The sequence below is a fragment of the Rhinoderma darwinii genome, chromosome 5 (genome assembly GCF_050947455.1).
Source record: "Rhinoderma darwinii isolate aRhiDar2 chromosome 5, aRhiDar2.hap1, whole genome shotgun sequence".
Taxonomy (NCBI): domain Eukaryota; kingdom Metazoa; phylum Chordata; class Amphibia; order Anura; family Rhinodermatidae; genus Rhinoderma; species Rhinoderma darwinii.
In genome coordinates this window covers 162,066,525-162,072,524 of record NC_134691.1, presented here as the reverse complement: position 1 = coordinate 162,072,524, position 6,000 = coordinate 162,066,525, and the positions used below count along the sequence as shown (strand labels likewise).

The window sequence follows — 6,000 nt, the reverse complement described above, 5'->3', positions numbered from 1 at the left end:
AGTTCTGTTCAGTGACATACTAGCCCACCGTGAACACTATTTCTGTTTAGGAGCACTATTAGTGTGTTGGGCCTAAAGGGGGCACTATCATTGTGCAGACACTGCCCCTGTCTAGGGTTGAAACGTGTAGCATTGTGCTATGGTAGAAAAAAAAAACCTTTGAAAGAACAAAACAATCTATAAGTTGTTTCAGTTTGAGCAATGCTCTAAAAACAAAGTTTTTTCTTTTCTTCTACCTCCAAACAGTTGTACATTTTAAAGGTAGACTTAAATTCCGCCAATTCTGCCCTGTAAGAGGATGAGGTATGGAATTAAAATGTACAAGCTTTGTGAGAGTACTTTGGGTACACTCACAGGTTTCGTGTTAATGAAGAGAAGAACTCCAGGATTTAATCCCAAGAATGCTTCCCCTTCGTGGAAGTTAGTGGGAAAATAGTAATAGATTTGGTGCACCCACTGCTGGACCCGGATTACCATCTTTACATGGATAACTTCTATACCAGAATCCCACTATTTAAAGAGAACCTTTCACCTGCCCATACATGTGCAGCTGAGTGCAGCATGTAATAGGCAGGGCTGCACAAACCCTGTCTCATTTGAAATTATTTTCCTATCTTCCTCCGTTATTTACATATCGGTGCCTTTATATTTGGCGCCCAATATGTTAATAAGACCCTGAATTGTCAATGGGGCGTTTCTATCTAACTAAATGGCAAGAGGGCGTGATGTCTTTGCTCTGACACTGTCCAATCAGATACGGTCAGTGTCAGGGCGGTTTGCAGTGTTCCCTCCCACGAGAACACACACACACTGAGAGAGCGCTCTCTGCAGAACCACCAGTCTGTGTGTATTCTCGCGGGAGAGAACACAGCGCAAGCTGCCCTGACATGGTCCTTTGGTGATTGAACTGTGTCAGAGCGAATACATCATGCCCCCTTGCCATTTAGTTAGGTAGAAATGCCGCATTAACAGTTCAGGGGCTTATTAACATATCGGGCGCCAAATATAAAGGCACAGGTATAACGGAGGAAGATAGGATTTTTTTTTAAAGTGAGACAGGGTTTGTGAAGCCCTGCCTATTACATGCTGCACTCAGCTGCACATGTATGGGCAGGTGGAAGGTTCTCTTGAAGTTGCTCTTCGCCAGAAAGTACTGCAGTATGCGGCACCATTATGCTAAGAGGGATGATGCCACTTTGAGGGGCTTTTTTTTTGTAAATAAATTGTAAAGACTAATTTAGGACGGGTATCAGCTTTAAAATATTTTTGTTTCATATTAATGATTAATTGACAAAGGATAAAGACAAGAATAGTTATTTTTAATAACATTTAATTTTGTGGGTTTTTGCCAATATCAGATTAACACCTGGAATACAACATACGGTTCCCATTGAAATGCCTGTCTACAGTATTCAAGATCTGTGATATGGATCTACCCCGAATACGCCTATTTTCATGAACCCTAAACTTGGACTGAACACTACATTAAACATAAGCCCCACTCAATACCCTGTACAGTTTTTTTTAGAATTATGCATGCACAAAGCAGCATGGTGCCCCTCCCCAGGGGCAAATCTAGAGAAAGGGTTGGCAGGGCTTGTGCTGGGTGTCAGGGGAAGCTCAACAAGCCACTCTGCCCTAGTCGGGGTATTTATATAAAATGCTAGGGTGGCAAACGAAATTTATGCTGCAGGTGAAGGGAAGCCAAGCTACTGTATAGATCTGCCCTTCCCTGAAAAAGTAGTACATACAAATCCCTGTATGCTGCAGTGCACACAGCATGGCCTTTTCACTTTTTGCAAGTTTCTGCGGGTGTATTTATGTGCGTGCATACATATAGTATACAATTTATTTATATATATATATAATTTATTATTGTGTCTTGGAAATGATCTGTATAAAGGCAATTCTTCATTGGATTTTCTCATTGCAGAATTTCTTGGACTCGTTTTATAGGATTGATCACCACGGATAGAAACCATTACATCAGATCCGTTGTGCTTTTACAACCCTCCCTTCCCTCCTCCTTCCTCCGGCTGAGTCTTGTGTTAGTTTCACATACAGCAGAAGAAAGCTGCAGTAACTGGCCACTACCCACCTGAAATATACAGCTGTGATAGCAAGAAGCTGAGAATATTACTGACAGGGTAAGTGTATTTACTGTCTTATTTGAGAAAACTATAAATTTGCTGTAAGAAAAGAAGCTTTAAAAAATGTTCCTGCTGAGAACCCGAGCAGCTTCGTCTTTATTTGTCCTGTATATTTCTGTATTACTTTGGAAAGTCTGAGTATTTAAGCATTACAGTAGTTGTTGCCAGTTTAATGCCCTATAACATGGGCCAATGATGGGGCAAAATGAGTGTTCACGGAACTCTCGTTCCCAATCATTGCCCAGTGTGAACAGCGCAACGATCAGCCAATGAACAAGCACACGCTCGTTCATAAGCTGATCGTATCGTTCCTGCAGTAGAAAATATTATTGTTATCGGCAGGACATCTCCCTGTGTAAACTGGGAGACGTGTTGCCAACATGATAGAAATGTATGTGGACGAGCGATCGGAGTAACAATCGCTCGTCCACATACATTACTGATAATAGGTCCTTGTGAAAGGAGCAAAATGAGCGATTATCAACGAGCTGTCTCGTTGACCAACGCTCATTTACACAGCCCACATCGGGCCGTGTAATAGAACCCTTAGGCCTCCTGTACGCGACCGTAGCCATGTGCACGGCCGTGATTTTCAGGTTGGCCGGCCGCGGAGTGTCATCTGCGAGCCTCCCGCAAATCGTGGGCCGGGCACATGAGCTTGGACCGCAGAACACAGCCATAATAAGACATGTCCGTTCTTTCTGTGGTCCAGGCTCCTGGGCCATGCACGGACTGTGGAAACCACGGTCATGTGCATGGGCCCATAGAAATTAATGGGGCCGTAATTCTCCCGTGGATTTTCGTGGGAATTGCGGCCGCAAAAACATGTTCGTGTGCATGGGGCCTTAGGACAGTGTAAAAGATAAAACTACTGAATTACTTGAGATAAGCTCAGAGGCAGGACACTATTTGTGGCTCTTAAAACCATGCAGTGTCTACTACCTGATAAATCCTCCAAGGCATTGTACATTCCCGATTTCTGAAGCTCTAACAACAAGAATATTGCAAAGTTGTTTGTGTCATGTGTTGCCCTATGGCCAGGGGCGTAGCTAAAGGCTCATGGGCCCCAATGCAAAAGTTCTTATTGGGCCCCCCCACCCCCCTCAGCAGACAGTATCACACATGATAGGATTAGATATAAGGCCCAGCAGACATTTTCACACATGATGGGATTAGATACACAGCTCAGCAGACAGTATCACACATTATAGGATTAGATACAGTGGCTCAGCAGTCAGTATTACACATGATGGGATTAGATACAGTAGCTCAGCAGACAGTATCACACATGATAGGATTAGATGCAGTGGCTCAGAAAAAGGCTATTGACCCATCAGCTATTGATGGCCTATCCTGAGGATAGGCCATCAATGTTTAGGGACTGGACAACCCCTTTAAGCCTACGATGTAGCAGGCTTAGAGGGCCCATGAGACAGGATCACAGATTGTGTGATGCTGTCTGCTGGGCCCTGTATCTAAGCCAATCACATGGTAGGCTTAGATACATGGCCTATGTGTGATCCTGTCTGATGGGCCCTATATTTATCTTATAAGTTTACTGTGTGCTGGGGCCCTGTATCTAAACCTACCGTGAATGCAGGAATGCAGACTTGCTGTTCTTAACCACCTGGTCTCCATGGATGCGATTGGAATACTTTACTTGCTAGGGATAGTTAGGCTTTCTTCCCTTCCGTCCCATCTTTCGTTTGGGGGATTAATCCTTTCTTGATGCTGCTGTTTCTTCCGCCCCTCCCTTCCCTTTTTTTCTCTTTTCCTTTTTTCACCTCTGCACCTGTTCACCCTTCCTCATTTCTCATGCCTATTTGTTTTCTGTTGAGATTGAGGTGTGTTTTTTCTGTATGCTTATTTGTATTTTGCTGTTGGTTTCCCGGGCCTGTGCTTTGTGGACCCACAGGCAACTTTTCAGAGCCAAGTTGGACTCTACCTGTGTCTATAAATTACTTTGTCTATTTGGCTGGCCTTATTTGAGACGTGTTTCCTAAGTGTTGTTCTTTCTGTAATCTTAAAAATCCAAAAAAGAACATAAAAAAGGAATCTAAAACTCCATTACTACAAGTTTGCAGGTTAACATTCCCGCAGAGAAATTAAATTCTTCTTTTGAGTAGAATTTGCACGCCCAGAGTAAAGAAATTACAATTCAGGCTCCGCAGCATTAAATTAGTTACTAAACTGTCCCGTCGTGTTTCTCACCTCCTTCTGATCATAGTTATCAGCATTACTATGAGAACTGCATGGAGTGATACCAGGTATGGATGAAACTAATTTAAAGAGGAAAAAGAAAGAGAAAATCCAGCGCTGTGTTTGATTAAAAAGGAAAATTGTTCCCAATTTTATTGAAAAAATGGTTAAAAGTTACACGGAGACGCAGTCTCAGGGTGTATATATAGCGGGCTGGATGACCTTGGCCTACGCGTTTCGAGCAAGCGTGTTGCTCTTAATCATGGCAAAAAGGATATGAGTGCCCCCAATGCTGTGTCTGCTTTATATACAAAGCAAACTACTATTCCAGAGTCAGCATAGGCTGACATTGATTGATAATTAATTCCGCAGGTGGAAACTTTAACCCATGTAGTGAACATGGGTGGAGTGTGTTTTCGTTACTTTGTATAACATGGTAAATTGGCTCTGAGTATCAGCGATCCACTGGTTGGTTTTTTACAAAACCAGAGCACTAATATAATGCTCTGGTTTTTCAGATCGTATTTGTTGAACCTTGGATCGTTTGATATTGATTTTATTATGAGTACTGGCCAGAAATACAAATTGAGATAGTCAGCGAACAGAAAATAGACTCAGCATAAAAGGGGCAAACATATATTAAACATTCCAAATATATAACAAGCGAAATAAGAATAAAAGTAAAAATGAATACAGATATAAAAAGATATTTACAGATCATGATCTAGTAATCTAGCTTCTAATATATCTGAATCACATTAGGATATAAACAAAAACAACAAGACATCCGCTTGTATATAATATTTAAACAGAACATTGTATTGGCACATGTGGTTTGATTAAAAAGAATGAGGGAAGAAAGAAATTTCCCTGCCACTATGACCCATTAGACTTGAAATTGAAAATTTAGTACATATGTATATATCCAAGGTATAGGAATTACATTTCTCTCGAGAACATTTGTATATTGTATATAGAAAATCAAACATGCATGGTTTCGTATGGATCAAGATGTCCTATCAATGTATCTTACTATAATTGTAGGCTAATAATCGCGAAAGATCTTTTAATAGCGTACTAAAGCATACTTTGAATGTAAGTGTGTATGATTCACAACATTCCCCATGTTTTCATTATTGTTATGTTTATTTTGAATGTGGAGACTAAACTAGTTCGAATACACAGGGCTGATGTCTATTACAAAAAAAATAATAATAAAAAAAAAATATATTACAAAAATCGAAAAAAAAAATTTTTTCAAAAAAAAATCAAAAAATAAAAAATCTCATGTTACTCATCACCAAACATGAGGAAATCAAGTTGTCTCAACTTCAAAATGACATTTCCAAAATAAAAGAGGAAATAAGTTTACATACCAGCTCACCAGATTTTTTGACCTTACAAAGAAAAATGGACGAACACCTTGAACAACTGGAAAAATCTATCGCAGACATAAAAAAATCAAAATTCTTGCGAGATAGTCAAGATTACAGCAATGACGAGGTTTATACTTGGAATAAAGCCAACTATCATAAACGCAGTAACAAGTCTATTCTCAAAAACCGCAACTATCCACGAAGATACAACTCCAGCTCACATAGGGTTAGTTTCAGCTCTACGGAGCTGGAAACTACGGATGGAGCAGAGGAGG

General features: G+C 40.6%; 1 protein-coding gene across 1 annotated transcript in view; it reads left to right on the top strand.

Moving 5' to 3' along the window:
• The first annotated feature begins 2,030 nt into the window (after positions 1-2,030).
• The window catches only part of SERPINB1 (serpin family B member 1), a 32,707-nt gene continuing 28,737 nt past the window's right edge, over positions 2,031-6,000 (top strand). Inside the window, exon 1 of the mRNA XM_075828479.1 lies at positions 2,031-2,147. The gene's annotated coding sequence lies outside the window, so the exon portion shown is untranslated. The remainder of the gene's footprint in view (positions 2,148-6,000) is intronic.